At 33.3% G+C, this 22500-nt stretch overlaps 1 protein-coding gene and 1 long non-coding RNA gene across 16 annotated transcripts in view; both read left to right on the top strand.

Annotated features, from left to right (window-relative positions):
• LOC124951092 overlaps positions 1-8341 on the top strand; it is an 8767-nt gene extending 426 nt beyond the window's left edge. Inside the window, exons 1-2 of one of the 2 annotated variants that reach the window (XR_007101519.1) lie at positions 1-1620; positions 8274-8341. The exon at positions 1-1620 is cut by the window's left edge and continues 426 nt beyond it. This is a non-coding gene — a long non-coding RNA (uncharacterized LOC124951092). Of the gene's footprint in view, positions 1621-1712; positions 1729-8273 lie in introns of those variants that run through there. The other variant, XR_007101517.1, reaches the window with a different exon arrangement.
• Positions 1-22500, top strand: part of LOC124950721 (disks large homolog 4-like) — a 265077-nt gene that overhangs the window by 221346 nt on the left and 21231 nt on the right. The window lies entirely within an intron of this gene.

The raw sequence follows: 22500 nt of genomic DNA, 5'->3' as shown, positions 1-22500 counted from the left end.
ATATATATATATCTGGAATTATGTTAGTATCTTATTGTGAATGGCACCCTTTATATCGCTTACTTCTAGAAAATCGCTTTTCCATGTCAGAAAATTCCCCTAGCATCACGTTTTTCTCATTGACCGTTTCACACTGGAAGCCATCGTCGAATAGTAGTGACCGTCCTCTACTAGAGAGAAACGTTTCCCCATTACTCTTGCTTTTCTTTTCGACTAAAGGAAATTCTTTTCTTTTCATTTCGTTTCTTTCCTTTTCTTCTCTCTTCTTTTCTTTTCTTTTCTTTTCTTTTCTTTTCTTTTCTTTTCTTTGCCATTCGATGACCGAATTCCTTTTTTCGTATCCCTCTTTTCATTATCACAAAATTCGTAGTCGACACAATTATATACACAATCGTATCTATGTACTTACCTTCTTAACTATCTAAGAATAGAAATCTATGAGTGAAGTTAGCCAGTGCCAACTTGACAAATAAGATACAATCGAATAAATAGACTCGGTTGTATTACGTAAAAAGATCCTCGAGGTTACTCGTCACGATCAACTAGATCGATTAAAGGGGAATAATTCGGAAAAATCCTCGAGATTATATCTTGTTAATAATTTACGTCAAACGACGCTATAAATCAACATTTGTGTTTCAATGTTTCGATATCACGAAACCCGATGGATGTTCGTTGATAGGAATTGATTGGCCATTGAATAAATTGATGAAAGAGATCGTATCAATACGACGAGATATATATATATATTTTTTTTTTTTTTTTTTTCAAGAATCATAGTAGTAATGATAAATAAAATTTTCGTCAAAAGGAATTTAGAAAGAGAGGAAATAAAAAAAAAGGGGGGGGGGAGGATGGAAATAAAAAAAGAAAAAAGAGGACGAATATAAAACAAGAGGGAAAAAAAAAGAAAGATTTGATACCCTCATAGGTGTTATCATTGCTTCTCATTGTGGAACAAAAAAAAAAAAAAAAAAAAAAGAAGTATCGTTCTTCGATATTTTTCAACCTCTCTCTCTCTCTCTCTCTCTCTCTCTCTCTCTCTCTCTCTCTCTCTCTCTCTCTCTTTTCGCTTCCACATATATCTATCTCTCTTCGTGTTTACTCTTTTTCCGAAACATTCATAACTCCATCGGAACATTTCGCGGTCGCATTTATCTATTTTCCAAGCGTCCTATCGCGTAGTCTCGATATTTTGCGGTTTCCATGAACGATATGGATATTCGTTTGAATAATGTTTCGACGTTTCCTAACATAGGTATACATGAATCTATTGTATATCTGCATTCGTGTATAATGCATACGCAGTTTAACGTAGGTAAGTAACGTCCGAAAGAAAAGTGAAAAGAAAAAGAAAAGGAGTGAAAAAAAAAGAAGGGTAAAGGGGACGAAGGGAAGAAAGAAAAAGAAAGGTAAATAGAAAAAGAAAATTCGCAGAAGAAAAAGAGATCGCGCGAAAAGGGAAAAAGGACTCGGTTGACCCGCTTTTAAAGTTCTACCCACACAAAATCCTTGGCAACGGAACTGAAACTTTTTACCGAGAACTTTGGCACTGTGCAAGCCGCGAAGCGAGAGAAGGTCAAGGCCGAATGAAGGAGAAGAAGGAAGGAGTAAGAGGAGGTAAGGTGGGAGGTGGTAGTCGAGAGATCTCATTTTTAGGGATGTTGTAGCACCGTAGCGCATTCAAGCTGAATCGATTTTAGTTCGGGCCACGTTCTCGTGACGTATGTACGTTCTCTTTCATAATCGTTAGAAAATTTTGTTCTTCGATAGTCATAGAGAGAATTGTCGTCATTATCGTCATCGAGAGAAAAGCACACGGAGAGAAACGAGGGAATTCTCGCGATAAAGCTCGCAATTGGAAGGTTCATTTATTTCAAAATGTTCGACTGCCTCTCTCTCTCTCTCTCTCTCTCTCTCTCTCTCTCTCGCTCTCTTTTGGTCGCACTGGGACTATCTGGCAGAAGTGTCGTTTCTGTTTAATTCGCCGCTCGCTCGATTAGTTTCTATCCTATTATCTCACTGCGAAAAGTACAACAGCAGAGCGATCGGGGCCACGTCTGTTACCGAGGGAAATTAGTTTTATTTTTCGAAACTCAGTGCGTTTCTCTGCTACCTGCCGTGACCAAACATCGATTTTACCAACCTCCTTTTTTCTCTCTCCCTTTCTCTCTCTATCTCTCTCTTACCATTTTTCCACCACTACCCTTCTGTTTATCCACTCCACTCCCCTCTTTTGTTATTCTCTAATAAATCGATGCCCTTTTTTGTTTCTTTTTTGTTCATTTTTTTTATCGCCAGCTCATTCTTTTTTTTTTTTTTTCTTTTTTTCTTTTTTCTTTTATTAAAACCCTTCGAACAAGTCAATAACTCGAAAATAATATTTTGAGCTACGTCAAAGGCAAATTAAAAAGTCAATTGTTGTAACTCAATTCTGAAATTTATTAGTTTTTTTTTTTTTTTTTTTTTTTTTCATTGTTATCTTTTATTTTATTTTATTTTATTTATTTATTTATTTATTCATTTATTTATTTTGTTTGTGAATCTTCTTCGAGGGAGGAAGAAAAATCCGCTTTTAACGATTCGTTTTATTACGAACAATATCCCGAGGAAAATATTCCAAATACGATGATATCGTAATACTGAATAATTTCCGATGCTTTTAACGTTCATATTTGTCGTGGATATGAGAGAAACATCAAAATGGTGATAAGAGAGAGAGAGAGAGAGAGCGAGGTATAGAAATTGAAAGAATAAATCGTTTATATTAAATCGGGGATTGCGTAAACGCGATCGGTTGAAATTAGTGAGATAGCCAATGATTATGCGACGTTAATGCGCGAATTTCAAATTTTCTCATTGCACTTTTTCGAGCACATTCATCTCTTTCTCTCTCTCTCTTCTCTCCGCTATTTATACGTTATCGAGGCCAAGTATCATGATATTTCTCAATTTCCAAAGTCAAAAAAGAGTCACCTTAGGAAAAGAGAAAAATAAAAGGAAATGTTAACAATTAACTAATAACCACTTCATTATTTATTCTGAAAAATTTGTAAGACAAAGAGAAAAAATAAAAGTATCGTAAATACAAACGACCTCGTTAAATTGAAACTCTTATCTTCGTGGTTGCAGGTATAGCGATTTCTGGTATTATATTCAAGCCGAAAGAGACAGAGGCAGAAAGAGAGAGAGAGAGAGAGAAAGAGACATGAAGAGTTTCGTAGTGGTGGTTGAAACGAAATATTCTGTACAGAGGACACGTAGTAGGTACGCGTTGTTCAGGAGCCACGTTATTACCGTTAACGACGGACGAAAACAACGACTTGTCGTAATCGTGGCCGTATGCAACGGAGTTACCCCCGTTGCATGGCGCTGTGTCGTTATGTACGCTTCATAAAACGAACCTCGTGAGTCCTCGTTAATACCGAATACCACTGGCTGTTAGTTTCAATAGCGTGCTACGCCAGGATCGACCAAAAGGACGAGCATCGTTTGCTACAAGTCTCATCCTGATTTCCACTTATCTTTTCTCTCTCTCTCTCTCTCTCTCTCTCTCTCTTTCTCTTTGTATCTCTGTATCTGTTTTTCTTACTACCGCGATATCTCTGCTTTATGAACGTGAAAGATGCCCTTTGATTTTTTTTTTTTCTTTTTTATTTTTAAATATATTCTTTATTAATTCGTAAACGAAATAATGAAATAGTCAAAAAGAAAAAGGGATAATTATAATATCGATACTTGTATAACATTTATCGAGAAATTGTAACATGGTTGTTTATTAAAATTCACTAAAGATCGAATTAATCGCAAACCGTAGATAATTCCTAATTCCTGAATCATCGATGGATACACCGAAAGCCGTTTCGCGATATATCGAAAGCACGTGAATAGACTTCGCTTGGAATGGCTATCCGTACGAGTAATACATCCGTTTTGAATAATGCTCCGGGCTATGGTGGCTTTCGATGAGTTAAGCCAAACGCGCCGTACCTGTGGAACCCCGTTAGCTGGGAGAGACAAGCGTAAAGCGCCGACGAGGCTCTGCGTTGTGTAACGTTGTTTGCTTGGGACCATGAGAAAGGGAGTGTGAGCTAACGAAGCCCTGAAATTGAAGCGTTTGACACCCATGGGGATTAGGTATTACGAAACGTCGTAGTAGTTTCCAGAGAATTGGTACTGAATACGTATACTTCCCCTATCTCACTTGTTTATATCATAAAATTTATTAATCTTTATGCAAGAAATTTATCGGCCATCGCGCTTCATCCATTTTTAAATATTCGCTTTATGAAAAATTCATTCCTCTTATTTATTTATTTATTTATTTATTTATTTATTATTCATTTATTCAAGTTCGATCGATAAACTCTGAACGATAGAGTAAAACTTAACGATTGCCTTCAAGCTTGGACGTTATGTCGACAGATGGCACCACTCTATATTTCCACACATTTTTTTTTTTTGATCACCCATTTGTTTTTATAAGAAAAATCAATTTCTATCGGACAATTGTATTTAATATATTTTAATAATCTACGCTATCCTTACGTAGATCATTTTTGAAATCGATATATACGAAATTTACTATCGAACGAATAATATTATTAACGATCTTTCCTTCTACGTTTCTCGCAATATATTCGTTTAATTCACAAGTTCTTCTTCGATCAATCATACAAGCACAAATCATTTATTATATTTATATATATATATATATATATATATATATGTATATATTTATATAATTGTTTAGATTAAATTTATCATTTTTGTATCATTATAACTTGATAATATATCAAATATAATTTATTAAATATATATAAATAATTTTATTCTTCATAAATAATTTTATTCGTCAAATCAAAATGGAGTTCTAAAATAACAAATAAAATACATGAATACATACGTAGATATATATACATTCATTCGAATAAGAATTTTCTATAGAAAATCACGTGTGGATGACTTTCTTCGTTTCATTTCGAAGGAAATAAAATATCTGAAAAATATTCACGGCTTATTTTTATGTAGCAAGTAAACGTCGGCTAGACATCGAAGATTCTCTTGCCAACGAGAGAGATGTGGACCTCCAAAAAGGAGAAGGGCACACGAAGGGAGTTAAAGGGAGGAGATACACGTAGAAAGAGAGAGACATAGAGAAAGAGAGAGAGAGAGAGAGAGAGAGAGAGAGAGAGAGAGAGAGAGAGAGAGAGAGAGTAAGAATCTCGGTAAAAAGCAAACATCCAAGTTCACTTCGTGAATAGAAATCCCGGATGGTGTCTGCCTCGCTTTTACCAGTCAAGCAACTGTTCGGCCCTCTGGCGATATAAGGGGTTGCTCATAGGTTTTGAAGAAAACTTGGAAAGAAAGGGAGAGAGAGAGAGAGAGAGAGAGAGAGAGAGAGACGATAGACTATACACAGAAAATCATCAAATAAGATGGGTACTAAAAAGAGCAAAAATATCACTTTTTCTCTTTGACGTTTTATTGCTTAAATAAAAGATATAATATAACAATATTTAATATTGCGTAAATGTAGGAAAAAAAAAAGAAAGAAAGAAAAAAAGTAAAGATAAATAGAATGTACACGCATATAGAACAATTTGATTTTATAATACTTGGATTCTATAACGTGGAGTTTCATGAAGATATTTTGAAAATATATTTTCAAGTTTGAAAACATCGACTAATTGATTCTCTCTCTCTCTCTCTCTCTCTCTCTCTCTCTCTCTCTCTCTTTTGTCCTTCATTTTTGTTTGTAACTTTTTTTTCCCCTCACCCAATGGAAATTCGAACGTAGGTGAGAAAAGTCGATTTTCCAATTACAGTTGTAATTCAAGCAGTTAGAGATGCGGGAAAATATAACGGGTAGAATTATACTCTTCGAAATTGGCGTTACACGAGCTAGTCGCGTAACAAGGAGAAACTGAAAACTTGTTTTACAAACAAGCGAAATTTTGGCTCTGGTTCACGCCAACGTACATATAAAAAAAAATATAACGACGAACGTAAAAATATAACGTAAGAGTGCATAGTTTCGATTGCACCAATTTTGATTATTTAACAAGTCATAAAAAAAGGAAAAAAAAGAAAATTAAAAAAAAGGTGCAGTATCTCCTCGATCCTGCAAAAAAAGAAAATAAAGAAAATATTTTCTACTTGTAAGTACCAATTTTTTATAGAACGTAAAGTTTTCCAACGAGCCGAGAGAGAAAGAGAGAGAGAGAGAGAGAGAGCCTTTCTAATTAAAACAATTATAAAGGTTGGTCTGTCCTCTCTTCTTCATGGAGTCACCGTCTCGGACGTTAAGGCTATCCAAACGAAAGATAATTGGATCTAGCAAATTTAATTATAATCGCTCGGAGAAAAGTAAATCTTTATGATCGGAATCTCTCTCTCTCTCTCTCTCGAAATTAGATTCGACTTTAGTCTTACAATACTCAAATCATTAGTTTACGCGATATAGACATTTTTTTATTACGTGATATAAGAGATATGACTATACGTAAGTACTTATGCGCATATAAGTATGTTGAAGAAAGACAGATAAAGAAAGAGAGAGAGAGAGAGAGAGAAAAGAATGAAGTAAAGCTGCGTGCAATTTCTGCGGCCGGCGGTGCACAACGTGGAATATATCCCATTTATATACGCGGAAATTGCATTCCCATTTCTCCGAAGAGAGAGGAAGAAAGAGAGAGAGAAAAGCTTTGAAGAAGGCAAACGTCGTCGTCTCTCATATTATTCCATTGTGATCATCTCCCTCCCTTCCTCTTCTTCATCCCATTCCTCTCTACTTTAAACGTACGAGTCTGTGCAATGGAAATGCACAAACCGCTGGAATTAACCGAATAGCTGGAGTCTCTGGATGATACAACCAAAGTCGCGAATTTTAATTTCGTGTATAACTAAACCTCTAACTACTATCTCCACCTTTCTATCTTTTTCGTCTTTTAACACGTCTTTGTACTCGTACGCTTTACGTTTTCCACGAAATATCATCTTTTCTCTCTCTCTCTCTTTCTCTCTCTCTCTCTCTCTCTCTCTCTCTCTCTCTCTCTATTTTTCTCACTCCCATTTTATGGAAATTTGAAATGATATAGCAAATCTCGTAAAAAAAAATCTCAAAGGGATATTAAAATCGTTATAGAGGAATAATAGTCAATCATCGATTCGGAAATATTTATATAAAATCGATGAATGAATGAAAGTAGATTTTGTTTTATATTTTTCTTTTATCCCGTTACTGTCAATCAAAAATAAAAGATCAAAGGGCGAACTTGCGAGAGAAAAAGTATCGAAAGTTAAAATACTCGATAGAATGATGAGAGTGAAAGAGAGAGAGAGGGAGAGAGAGAGAGAGAGAGAGAGAGAGAGAGAGAGAGAGAGAGAGAGAAAAGAAAAGAGGGAAAGTCGTTGTGCGTGTATAACCGATCGCACTTATCGACTATCAGATGCCACCAATTTTATCGCATATTAATTTAAAATTTTTAGTACGGGCGTCCGTTCACTCGGAAACAACGCGGGAAAAATATCGAACTCGTTGTCGACAGCTGCGCGGTGCAACAACGTTCACGAAGGTGGATGGGATCGCCGCAAATTTTATAGATGGATTGAAATAGCTGAAAATTCCAACTTTATTCGTTTTCGTTTTCACGAACGCGTTTCGAGTGTTACATTGATCTCCCTCGGTGTATTTTGTTCATGTATAAAACGAGAGAAAGAGGGAAAGAAAGAAAGAGAGAGAGAGAGGAGAGAGAAAGAGAAAATGAAAATGAAAGAAAATACGCGCAGGTGTATGCGATACAATATATAAAATACGTATTACACGTTTACATGTGTAATATCTCTGCGTATGAAAGAGAAACGTTCGCATGAAATTTTCTCTGGTTGCTTTGTCGTTCAACGATTTCGTGAAATTAAAACGATTGAGTGCAACAAATGCGTTTCACGTTTGCATTTGCTTTTACGTTTGCGTTTGAACGAATACAATTGTCACGAGTATTATATACAATTCAATAACAAAGAAGGATATAATTAAAAATCGTATTTGTGATACTACACGCGATTTCAATTTATTTGTTATTTTACGTAGACACAGAGCATACGCAGAGATAATATACACACACACATATATGTGTGTGTGTGTATATTTACTTTAAAAAACGACATTATATAATATCATTATTTTTATTCGTTTAATCGTTATTTACGTTAATAATCATATTAATTGATTATTGTTCACTAAAATTCTTCTCTCGTTATTTTTGTTTCAGGTAAGTTCTCATATATAATACGTAAGGGAAATTTGTCGGACTTCTCTTTTACTGGTGGGGTTGGGTTGGTAAGTCCATTGTCGTCGTCGTCGTCGTCGTCGTCGTCGTCGTCGTAATAATTAAGTATCATAGGAAAAGCCGAAAAAAGTAAAAGACGAGAAAACGAAATAGAACTGTCTCATTTCGTGATACACGAGAAGCTTAAAACAAAGGCGCAAAAGCTTTTTACGGTAGAACAGGAAATGTCGGGATCGTAATTACCCTACGAAACAAAGATACGAAATGAAAGTTTTTGCGTGTTGATTTAACTCGTAGCTAAAAGTGCACGCACGCACGCACTCACGCACTCACCCACTTATTCATTCACTCGCTCACACACTCATTCATCCATGTACGAGCACGAACACGAGCGAGAACGTGCTTGGGTTGGGTTGGGTTGGGTTTGGGTTGGGTCGAGAGTTATTAAAACTTCGAAAGTTTTAAATATAATCTCGAGTGATGTTTGAAGCAAACAAAAAAAAAAAATATATATATATATATGAAATAAAAAAATAAATAAAAAGAGGGACAGTTAGAGATTATAAAAACAAAAAACAAACAAACAAGAATAAAAAGAGGGACAGTTAGAGATTATAAAAAAGAGAAATGATAATAATAATAATAATAATAATAATAATAATAATAATAATAACAATGATAAAATAAATAAAAGAAAAATGTAAATCCTGGATGAGTTCATCCGGCTGACTATCCGTTTCGTGATCTTTTTTTACGTTTACTGTTCCGTGTACGTCGTCGTCGTCGTCCCTTGAACACATGTGTGTATTCACGTGTGAGAAACTTATTGTACACAAGGAACGAATATAAGTGATGCGAGAGAAAGAGAGAGAGAGAGAGAGAGAGAGAGAGAGAGAGAGAGAGAGAGAAGGAGAGATAGGGACACACATGCGCGTCTCTTTGAGTCAACCTCATTAAGAGAGTTACGACTGACGTTTCTTAAAGACTTTACCCTTCTCCGTGTCTAGTAGCGAAGGATTTTCTTTATTAAATTTAGCCCGTGGCATCGGGCGAGCCATCTTCTCGAGCCAGGACCGCGAAACCTTCTCGCGACATTTTGAGCAGAGCAATATCGATGCCAAAAGTGTGAGAAATTAACATCGGACACTTAATTTACAATATTAATGCGCTCCGCGAATAGATGCAATATTACGAAATTTTCCTTTGTTTGATAGAAATTTAAACGATTACGTTATAATATTATTATTTGTATTATTTGTATTATTATTTATTTATTTATTTATTTATTTATTTATTTTTATTATTATTATTATTATTATTATTATTATTATTATTATTATTATTATTATTATTATTATTAGATAAATCTTAAACAAGTTATCGTTCCTTGGAAAAAATCTTATAGCCCGAAGCCTGTATCATATTTAATGAAAGAATTCCATCAGTTTGTTATATATATAATGAAGGAACGATTTTAATTATTATAAATTTCTATTTAAAATTATGGCCAATGAATTATTAGTTCAAACGTTTTCATTATATTTCATTCTTAATAACATTCTTAATCTCTTTCTCTTTCCTGTTTCTTCTTTTTTTCCTCCTTTTTCTTTTCTTCCTCTTTTTTTTCTTCCTCTTTTTTCTTTTTCTATAATAGACTCAAGAATGAGAGTCCTTGTTAAATGAAATTATATGTAAGAAAAAGATCTATCGACGTGTTGGCGGCGAGGACTTTGATATCAAAGAAAGAAAAAAATTACAAAGGACGAATCATGTAAAATAAACTCGTCGGTTCTCTTTCTTTTGTCATTTGGCTTGTCTCAAACGACAAATTGAAGCATAAAGAAATTGAATTATGTCTATACAATACGTCGCGTAACTTTTCTGTTTTCTTTTCTTCTTTTTTCTTTCTTTTTTTTTTTTTTATTATTATTATTATTATTATTTTGTTTTTTCTTTTTTTTTGTTTTTCATTTTTATCTTTTATCTTCCATCTCTATTATTTCGAGAATTTCTAAGAAAAATAATCATATTAGACGTTTAACATAGAATATGATTAGTCCGAATAATTTTAAACATTATCACCAAAGAATAAAATATTTGTGATGATCTTTAAAAGGTTTTTTTAATTTTTTTTTTTTCTTCTTCCTTTTTTTCGTATTTTTACGATTTATCATTCTAAAAGTAATTCACAATCAATTCTTTGTCTCTAATATATATATAAAATTATATACAGTATCCCAACGAAATATCCACAAGGATTATGAGCTCTAATAATTTTTTTTGAAAAACACCGAGAGGTCAATTTTATTCTCGAGGGGTAAAGATTCTTATCATAAATTCATTCAATTTGGACCAACATCTTAAGAGGGGTGACGACCCTCTTAAAAATCTTAAATGACAACAGGGATCAAGTGGCATATCATTTGAAAGGTCTTTTAATTCTCTTTGTAATGGTGCTTTTCTTTTTTTTTTTTTGTTTTTTTTATTCATCGAGAATAAGTCTCGGGTTGAAAACAATGAGAGAAAAAAAAAGAAAAAAGAAAAAAAGTATATCAAACATTGAATATAAATTTTGTTGACATTCATGGCATAACTAAAATCTTTGCATATCCGATGTAATCCGACTATATATTCTTCGGATTATGCGTTGCTTGATTTTTCTCTATTGAAGACGTTTGGTTGACGTATATTTCGAATTTTAAATATCCTTATAAAAAAAAAAAAAAAAAAAAAAAAAAAAAAAAAAAAAAAAAGGATGTAAATGATTGCAAGCACTTCTTCGATATATTCATGTCATGACTTCTTCTACGATTAAATCTAACCCTAAAATAAATCGTATTACGGCTCTCTCCGGTCAAATTATTTGTTAAAAAGGATGATGGATCAATAATTTTGTTATTCAATATAACAACCCATCCATTCAACGGATTATACCGGTGATATGCTATAGTATGTTTGACGTACCACGTAACAAAAGATTTTATTATTAAATGTAGGTCAACGAAGATTTACTACAATAAAAAGTTTCTTTTTCTTTTTTTTTTCTTTTTTTTTTTTCCCAATCTGAAATTCGAAACGCATTTAATCGGGAATTGACTTGATTGAGGATACAAAAAAAGAAAAGAAAAAGAAAAAGAAAAAAAAAAGAATAAAAAAATAGATAAATTAATAAATAACACGATTGTAAAGAGAATTAAAAGATCTTACAGATGATACGCAACTTGGTCTCTGTTGACATTTATAATATTTTGAAAATGGTTGTCATCAATCTTAAGGGGTTAGTCCAAAGTAGATGAATATATGACGAAGATTAATCTGTCTCCCATTCGAAAAAAAAAAAAAAAAAAAAAAATTAACCTGTCTCCGGGTTTTTCGAAAAAAATCACTAGATTTCAAAATAATCTCTGGTGTTTACTTTTCATTGAGACACTGTGTATGTATGTATGTATATATATCTATATATATATATATATGTAGGTCACCTTCTGGACCAGCCTATTTCCGAGAATCAATGTAAGCAGCGACGGGTATCTTAACACAAACAAAGCTTTGTGTACGTGCCACTGTGTCTCCCGGCTTTCTCTACGAATCTGTATTAGGTCACCACCACGTCAGTCTCTACTTCGAAAGTAATCGAAACGGACATTCGAATTTCCAGACGACGCTTACTCGTCAGAGAGAATAGAATTAGATTAGTAGATCGTGTTTCACATTACGTTTTTCTCTTTATTTTAAATCTCTTACAAAAGTTAATAAATGATAAATCACGCTTTACGTATTGTTACAAAAAAAAAAAAAAAAAAAAAAAAGAAAGAAAAAAAAAAAGAAAAGGAAGAAAGAAAAAAGAAAATTCGCCATCACGTAATTCGTCGTGCAAAATTAATATAGAGAAATTTCGAAAATGTTAAGAAAGTATAGTCATAGACATATCTATAAGCGTGACACATTTTATGCATATATATATATATATATATATATATATATATATTTGTATGTGTGTATGTATTTATGTATGCATATACGTATATTGCAATTAGCAAGTGTCTCTTTTATCGTCGAACGGAAGTAGGAAAGGCAAAGGGATGACTGAAATCCGAGTCGTTAATCGTCAACCTACAAAATGAGCAATTCATTTGAGTGCGTTTAACGTTTCGGAACTACAGACGACAGGCACACGTTTATCGTATCGTTGATTGATCGCCGGTGAACGTAATCGAGCTGACGCGTTATCGAAACCGACCTTTCGAACCTTTCGTCGGGCCCTTCCGGTATCGTGCAAAGTGCTTATTACAACCGTGACAGGGCAAATGTAAATTAGTTGGAAGTGGACTCTGTATATATATATATATGCATACACCATATATACATATATACATACATACATACATACATACATACATACATACATACATACGTATATACCGGGTGTCTCGCTTGACGTTATAACGTTAAATTTATAATTTTATATTCCTAAGAGACGCGTGGGTGAATAATTCGTATTATTTTCTCGTACCAAGACGCCATATTTTCGTAAGTACATAAATTGTGGATATAATTCTTTTTTAATTGTTTTTCTTCTTTTTTTTTTTTTTTTTATTTTTTTTTTTAATGACCGTCTCCCTATCTTTTCGTATAATTAACGTTAGTACTTCGGAACTTGGTATTCTGTCGTATACAATTTGGACAATTATTTGGATAGTTATTCCGATTTTTCTTCTAGGCATAACGAGTCATCGTTAAACCTGGCGAAACTTCCTGTCGAAAGAAATCGAGAAAAGAGAAATCGTTGGCTCCGATCGAATGCGAATGTAAATTTAATGAACGAAACAAAGTACCTTCGTTTCTGTCGATTTCTCTGTCGTCACCTAGCTCGATCATTAAGCTCAAGTACATACGTATGTACATTTGTACGTACAAAAATTTGTTTCCTCCGTTGATATATTTTTTTTCTTTCTTTCTCTTTTTTTTTTTTTTTTTTTTTTATTTTAATGATTCCAACAGATAATAAAAAGAGGTCACGAGATACGTAAATTCGAGATCATCGTTATTATTTACATTTACGTTATTTCTTAAAATATATACTCAGAAAAGTCTCATGATAATACTTCGTATGTACATATGCATATATATATATATATATATATATATATATATATATGTATAATGTACATACACATATGTACATACATATATATATATATATACATTTGAGAATTTCTCGCCGAAGATGTTTTCATTCAAGATTGAGATAGGATTGAGAAGTTTCCATGTTTCGTCAGGGTCGTAAGAAGAAAATTTCTCGAGACACGTGGGTACTATACTTTGCATACCTGACGTGTATCACCACTGAGATACCACCCTCCATCTCCTTCTTTCTCTCCTCCTCCTCCTCCTCCTCTCCCCCTCCCTCCTTCTTCACCGCTAGGGAATTTAATTATTAGTTTCATAGCCTGGTTTGTACCCTGATCTCAATCCTTTCCCGTTCTCTTCCCGTCCTTCCTTTCTACCCCTTCATCCTTCCTCGTTTCTCCATACCGTAACACCAAAACTCCATCTTTCTTCACTTCGGACCGTTCCGTTCATGTATATGCATGCGAATACATATAGATTTTCGACATTACCATCATAATTATAGTAGGAACTAACTATAATTCTATCCTCTTTTTTTTTTCGATTATGTAATAGGAAATTAAGGTTTTCCCTTACATGAACGATATAAATGTATGTGTGTATGTGTGTGAGAGAGAGAGAGAGAGAAAGCTAGAAAGATAGACTATGTTCTCTACGAGTAAATTCTCATCTTGATTGGATAACTGTCATCTAAATCAACGATAGATGATGAATTTTACGATCTTACTCCATAGATCGTAAAATCCATTTTATATTATCCGATATCCTTGGTTCTCGTTATTTGCATCAAGAGTGAGATAGTACCTATGAGATTAGAACCGAGCTAGGTTGATTCATGAAAATAATTGGGAAAATTTGATCGCCGTAGAACATGGGCAAATCGTTTTAGAAGTTGGATATTAGAAGGGACATCGAACTGTTGGGGAAAGAGAGAGAAAGAGAGAGAGAGAGAGAGAGAGAGAGAGAGAGAGAGAGAGAGATGTTGGGAGATACGAGATGACGTTAGTAGCCTCGAGCTAGATATAAGTTTGTTCAACTGAATTCTCCTACCGAAAATTTTCGATGTATCGGTCATTTGAATTGTAAATTTCTCGGCTAGCTTTCTTCCTCCTTCTCTCTCCACCTTCTCCCTCTTTTACTCTCTAGTCTCTCAATGCTGTGCCGTCGTTGCATTTAAAAGCATTTATGAAAGTTTCGTCATTCGACGAAAGTGCATTGGAGGAAAGAATGAAATAGAGTAAGGAAGGGCTATGCTGTAAGGACGAAAAGGGACGAAAAGGACAGAAATGAGTAAGAGAGGATTTAACTTACGAAACAAAAAAAATCAACTGAAAAGAAGGATGATATTCTCGTTATTGGCGCCATCGTAATAGACATATATAATCGTTTATGAAAATTCAAATCTAAGGAAAATATATTTACAAACTCTTTCAGCTTTTTCTTCCTTCCCTATAATCAATCTGTCAATTTTATCATTTTCTTTCTACGTTATGAACGAACGAAAGATGATAAATACCTCATAAAAATTGATCCCCATAGATCTTTCTTTAGATCATATAATTCCTTGAACATGGAAATCATATAATAGTGTGTGAATTTTTATAGGATGGAATTTTTTTTCGTTTCTTTCCTTTTCTTTCTTTCTTGTTCTTTTTTAATTCTTTTTTTTTTTCTTTTTGAAAAGAAATAAAGTAGGATATATATATATATATATATATATATATATACATATACCTATGCAATTGGAAGTTATTGTTAGAATTAAGATCGATAAATATACAGGTCAGAAGGAATGTGAGGCAACAGATGTGATGCATTTGAGTCACAAGCTACGGGCAACCCGCAGAAATAATTCTCTTGGAGGTCGGAGCCTCGGAACCTTGGACATGTGTATACGTACTTCGTCTCACCATGAGGACGTATTTTTTTCTTCTTCTTCTTCTTCCTCTTCTCTCTCTCTCTCTCTCTCTCTCTCTTTCTCTCTCTCTTTTTCTCTTTCTTTTACAATACTCATATTGCTCTTATCCTCTTCTGTCTCTTCTTATTGCCGGCGCTTCGTCCGGGTCGTAGAACGTAGAACGTTCCTACAGCAAACGTGGTATTTGAGAAAACCAGTTGTACGGCTTTGTCGGAGACCTTCGAGTAACAATGTCTGGCATACCGTAGGAACGACGAGAGTGAGCGCCCGTAGAAGCGCACCGGTACACGCGAGATTCCAATACCACTGATACTAAGAGACACGAGGTGACGACATTATGCACGCGTCAACCATGCGATCTCTTCTAACTATCGATCATACTCTTTTTCTTACTTTCTCTCTCTTTCTCTCTCTCTCTCTTTCTCTCTCTGTCTGTCTGTCTGTCTGTCTGTCTGTCTGTCTGTCTGGTTTGTCTGGTCTATCTTTCTCTCTTTTTCTGTCATCCTTCTCATCCCATTTCTTTTTTTTTTTTTTCGTTCTTTTCCCCTCCAATAAAAAGCATCCAATGACAATCGCTCATATAGTTGTTTCGTATCTTTCTATTTTATTTCCTTATAACTTCGATAACACTAGATCGTATATATTTTATTGATTCTTTTTATTTGTTTCTTCTTCTTCTTCTTTTTTTTTTTTTCTTCTACAAAATTAAATTATCAATTCGTATATAAGTACTAATTCTCTTTTCTTTTCTTTTTTTTTTTTCTTTTTTCTTCTTTTTTTCTTAGGTGCGATATAAATAGAAAATAATTATGCCAGGGAGTTGAAAGGGATGCGATTTTTTTATTACAATTACTTTTTATTTACTTCTTTGATTTTGTTTTTAAATAACATTAAGAGAAAAAGTTAAATTGCATAGAATTACTAGGTCTTCTTACGGTTACGAAACGTCATAAATATGTATATATATATATATATTACAAACTATCGAGTTCTTCGTAGTCATTCCGTTTATCGACCAACATCGAGGGTGTGACAACTGGGAGCGACAGTCGTGCCGATTGGTGAGGGTTTACAATGATGAAAAGTACATCCCTCTTTTATTCTGAAAGAAGGGTAGAAGTTCCCCTCGAGTCCATCGGGTCGGTTGGGGTGCATGGATCCTTCGAACGAACGTATACGTTAGTATTACTCGACGCGTTGTTTAAACCTTATAACGGACGATCAAATTCGTACGATCATATATATATATATATATATATATATATTTCTACCTTAAACATATTAAAATAATATAAATTTGATTAAAGTATATATAATTTTGTATAAAATAATTCCATTAATTACGACGACATCGTCAAAGTGTTAAAAGTGATTAATTAATAAAAACAAAAAAATATATATATATATATGTATGACCAAGGGTAATTTAATGTCTTCACTGGCTCTGACATATTTAATATTATCGTTTGTAATAATATATTAATTACTTTTATTTCTTTTTTCTTTGTAATTGTATAAAAAGAATAACGTTACGTTATAAAGGAACGAATTCGTTCGAATAAATCGTACATAAAAAATATAAAATCAATTTGGAAAGTTTAAGATTTGTTGGACGATTTCGTTGTTTGTAGTATTCATTTTCTTTTATTTAGATTAAATCGATTTAATAATATCTATAGTATATAGCGCGCGGTGTGAATCGGTCTGCTGTGAGCAAAGTCCCGATCTCGCCTCGGAGGTAGAAAGTGTTCGTTCCTATCGCAAACTCGAAGGCGACTCTCTACCAATTGTCGGGTTCTTTCGTGCAAACACGCACGCAGTCTTACCACGGAAACTGTCACGCGTGTTTCGTTCGTTCGTTCATTCGTACGTTTCGAATCGAATCGAATTTTATATCTATTCTACGAAAGAAAATCCATGTAAAAGTTGTCAAGTGATTTAAAAAACTTCGTTTTACGAGAGGACTTAAAGAAAAATAAAGATAAATATAAAGAAAGAAACAGAGAAAGAAAGAAAGAAAGAAAAAGAATCGAAATATTACACATAGCTTAGTGTTTCAAAAGTGTAATTAACAAGTTTTTTTTTTTTTTTTTTTTTCTCCCAATGAAACGAAAAAAAAAACAAGAATCTTTTTCCGATAAACGGTGATTCTCTTTGGAAGCATCGCGTTATCCGACTCGATCGTATTTCGAATTAGAATTTCAAAAGTCGTTTAAAACTAGATACACCGTTTTTGTTTCAAAGGAGTACGATAAACTCTTTCCACGAAGTTAAATTTCCTTCTTCTTCCCTTTCGGTCTCGACTTCGTCTCGTTTCGTTACGACTTTTTTACGTTCGCTGTAAGACACTTATTGTTAAAACGAAACGGTATTATGGAAAAGAGGAGATATCATTTTTCTTCCTTATTTTCTTCATCTTTTTATCTCTTTCTCTCTTTCTTTCTCTCCCTCTCTCTCTCTCTCTCTTTTTCTCTTTCTTTCTTTTTCATCGACTCCATAAAACTTCTTTCCTCGTTGAAAATAATCGTCGTCCTTCTCTTTCTTTTCTTATGCCGCAAGATTCTTGATTACTTCCTTCTTCTTTCTTTTTTCTCTCCCAATTTTTTTTTTTTTTTTTTATTTTATTCCATTATCCCACCGGTAAAATAATTATAGAAATCGTGTACACTTTCGAGTTTCGGTACGTATATCCGTGATAGGTATTACGTAAGATCACTGATCGATTTTGAAGAAGGCTATAAATATATGAGATCGAGAGAAACGATCTTTTCGATATATATATATTTATATATATATATATATATATATATATATATATATATATTACGTGTATAATAGGTAGTATCTACGTCATGTTGGTTCCACGAAATAGTTCTTTTCTCTTTTAGATCTAACAACTTTACGGTTATTAATTCATCGGACTAATGACGTTGTTAATCGATACTAATCGCGAATACTGGAGATACGAGTTTCTATTTATTTCTTTTTTGTGATAATTAAAAATGTGCCGTGGTCATTGGACTTCTCTGTTTTTTCTTTTTCTCTCTCTCTCTCTCTCTCTCTCTCTCTCTCTCTCTCTCTCTCTCTCTCTCTCTCTTCCTCTTTTTTTCTCTCCCGAGGACTCTTACGAAGCGTGAAAACTGTGCTCGGGGAAACATTATCAATTATTACGTCGTAAAAGAGAAAGAGAAAGAGAGAGAGAGAGAGAGAGTGAGTGAGAGAGAAAGAGAATGAATTATTTATGCTCATCGAGCGTGACAAAGCTCCTTCGCGATTCATCCTTTTTTTTTTCCACGCGTTTCGTGCTCGCCTCCTACGCTTTCACTTTCAACGGCGCACACTCACCAATGTGAAAAATAATTTCATCGTTTACGTTTATTACGTACAGTTAAAAAACAATATATATATATATATATATATATATATATATATATATACATATATATATAACAAAAGGAAAAACGTTCATTTTTAATTCAAATTCTCCGATATAAAAATCATCCAAATCATTCTTCTAATGTCGTTTTTAATGATATAAAAAAAAAAAAAAAAAAAAAAAAAAAAAAAAAAAGGAAGAAATATTTTTTTTCCCTTTAATTTCGCAAAAAGTTATCAATTAAAATTGATACTATCCGTGTAATAATTTTAATTAACGTTTCATTTCATCATAACGTAATAAATTAATACGAATAATAATTGATCGATGTGTATTAATTAATTAATTAATTAATTGATGAATATTTGATTGATTTTTATGCGCGGCGGTGGGGGCGGGGGGGGAGAGAAAAAAAAAAGAAAAAGAAAATTATCAGCATATTAAATCTTAAAATTGAAATTAAATATGATGATCGATTGTCGTTGAAATGATACGTTTAAATGGTATTATTTAAAAATAGAGACAGGAATAGTTATTAACGTAGGTCGAAATATTAGGCGTTCGGTCGTGATGACGCATAAGAAAGTTGTTCGAAAGAACCAATAAGAAATGAGAATTGAAAATTTGCAATGCTCTCAACGAATAGATGACAAGGAATAAAGAGAGAAAGAGTAGAAGTAGTAGTGGGATAGAATAATATGGATAAGGGAGGGGGAAGGGGATTAGATCTTTAGATCTGTCATTCGAATGACGATTTACGCAAAGATCCTTCGGAGAGATCCATCGGTCGATCCTCGATCGATTTTTCGTCTCGATCCATAATCGGTTCGTAAGCGCGACGCGTTACTACGTCAAATTTATTCGAATTTATATAAATATCACGTTAATTTTGTTTTATTTGAAATCGTGAGAAAATAAAAGTGAATTTAATACGAAAGAATTATTCATAATCGAATGAAACGAACGATCTCATCGATTTATATCAATTTGTATTCAATCTGTAAAACAATTGAAAATAAAAAAAATACGATAATTTTATAAAATTAAAACGTGATAGTTCGAGATTGAAAATTATCGTGAAACTTCTCGTTCGTTAATTTCGATTCAATTAAAAGTCGTGGAAAAAATTGGATTAATCTTCGAACAATTATCTGTAAATTGAAAGGAACGAACAAACGAACGAACGAACGGACGACTACTGATCGAACGATCGATCGATATCAATGGGCTTGTATTAATTCGTATTCAACGTGAAAAATAATTTGATAATGAATGGAGATAAATTTATAAAACTGGATGGATTGTTCGAGATAGAAAATTATCGCGAGAGATACGAAATATTCGAAAGATCTTGATTACTTTTGGCGTTAATTAATCGATTTGCATAAGAAGAGAGGCACGAGATTTTGAAAACAATGCGTCGTTCCTGTCGTGAAACTCTCACGAATTCTTACACAAACTTTTCCAACGATTTTCAACGATATTTGCATATAAAAGCGAAAGAAGAGATTGACGGTGAGGAATGGGGGGTGGTGGGTGGAGGGAGTGGTGGGTGATGGGTCGGCGATGGCTTATGCGTATTCATAAATTTCCACGTTAGAAGATTCTGCAATTTCCATTAATAATTGGTCGTCGTTAATTGAATTTAAAGCTGTGAAAAAAGGCCTTAGCGAAAATTCCGTGTTCGCGACACGTCTTTCAAATAATTTTTTTCTTTTTCTCTTCCAATCTACTTTTCTTTTTCTTTTCTTTTCTTTCCATCTTTCTTTCCTTCTTTCTTTCTTTCTTTCTTTCTTTCTTTCTTTCTTTCTTTCTTTCTTTATCTTTTCTCTTTCGTTCGTTCGTTTGTTCGTTGGTTCGTTCGTTCGTTCGTTCGATTCCTTTTGTAAATCCGTTGTAAGAATTTTTCGATTACACGATTTCACGATTATTTCTTCTTGGAAAAGGAAGGAAAAGAATAAGAAAAAAAGTAAAGAAACTCGAGAAAAAAGATCGACCAGAGTCGATCGTTAACGATAATTGCTACGTCCACAATCCAGAAACTCGCATTTCGATCGGCTTCCACTTACTCTATATCTCCTTTTTTTCTTCTCTACCTAAATAACATAAAATTCAACGAATCATCAAGATTTTCTCACGATCGTTGCACGCGACAACAACATTCACCGTAAATTCTAAAGAAAAATCTTTCGAAAGCGTACCAGCTGTCCGGATTCTCTCTCTCTCTCTCTCTCTCTCTCTCTCTATTTCATATTTTTTCGTTAAGGGATAATAGTCTCTGTCGCTTTCGACAATAACGTGGCATTAGAATTGAAATACGCGGAAGTTAACGTTAAATTATTAGTACGAATTTTTATGGGTTATTTGTTCGACCATATTATCACCGATCTAACATATAAATTTCTGATAAACGATTTCCGTTTTGAAATATGCAACGAACACTCCGGTGTTATCGCGAAATATATAAAATTGTAATAAATATATATTTCGTTTGGTAAAGAAAAAAAAAAAAAAGAAAGCAAAAAAACACGTAATATTTTCGAGTTTATAATAACGACTATATATATATATATATATATATATATATATATATATATATATATATATATCAATCGAGTTTAATCCTTTGAAGAAATAAATAAATAAATAAAAATAATAATCACCTCTGTAAAATACATTTTTTTTATTTTCTTTTTTTTAATCGCTCAACGAGAAATAACAAGTAAGTAAATACTTACTTTGGCCGGTAATAACTTTGACATTTTTAAAGTTTGCCCTTGTTTACCTTCTCGGTGATTGGTGAGGGGTTGGAGGGGTAGAGATGACTAGGAACTAATATATTTCTTTTTCTTTGATTTTAACTTTGTCGAGCCCACACGTGAACATTTTTATTATACGTCTAAACTCGGAGATCATAAAGACCGACAATTTTCCATGGTCGAATTACTTTCGTTTTGTCTTCCCTTTGATGATAGAAAAGTCCGTGAAACGAAAGTGTATCGTGCACTCGACCGTACGTATAATGTTCCTTGAAAGGCTTTCGATTCGGTGCATCCATCGGACGCGATGTATCGACAGGCGTATCGAGTGTGAAGCTTCTCAAATTCAACGGCAACGGAATCGAAAAGTCCAAAGGGAGTTCGAGATTTAAGTTTGAATTCGATTCGATTCGATTTGATTTCTTTTTTCTCCCTTCCTCTCTCTCTCTCTCTCTCTCTCTCTTTCGTTTTTTTCTTTTCTTTTTTCTTCCAAAAATTTGTCAATGTTTATATATCCATTTGAACCGGATAAACAGAATAAAAATGACATTTTTTCCTTTTCTTTTTTCTTTCCAAAATTTATCAATGTTTACACGTATATCCATTTGAGTCGGATAAATCTTATGAAAATGACATTATTTTCTTTTCTTATCTTTCTTTTTCTTTCTTTTTTTTATTATTAATATCGATATTTACGTTCTATAAAGCGTATCTAATATGTTTACAGATGAGATCGTTGATATCGTTTTACGTATTTACGTTGGCGTGAAAAATTATATATGTTTCAAGCGGATGATAACGAACATTAGAAAATAGCTAAATAATACGGTGATTCAAATCGTCCAGATCAAAACGTTGTGCCTTGTACTATGAACTTAACATCGTCACAGTCGCCTATCGTAGCTTCATAAAACGATAGAATCGATCATTGTTCGTAAATTTTTCATTTTTAGATTCTTTAATCAAGATAAATCAATTTTACGAAATGATAATTACTTTTATAGGAAAGACGACGAATGTATTATC

Source organism: Vespa velutina, chromosome 1 (assembly GCF_912470025.1).
Source record: "Vespa velutina chromosome 1, iVesVel2.1, whole genome shotgun sequence".
Classification (NCBI taxonomy): Eukaryota; Metazoa; Arthropoda; class Insecta; order Hymenoptera; family Vespidae; genus Vespa; species Vespa velutina.
The sequence above is the reverse complement of the archived record's forward strand: the minus strand, read 5'-3'. Positions and strand labels throughout refer to the sequence as shown.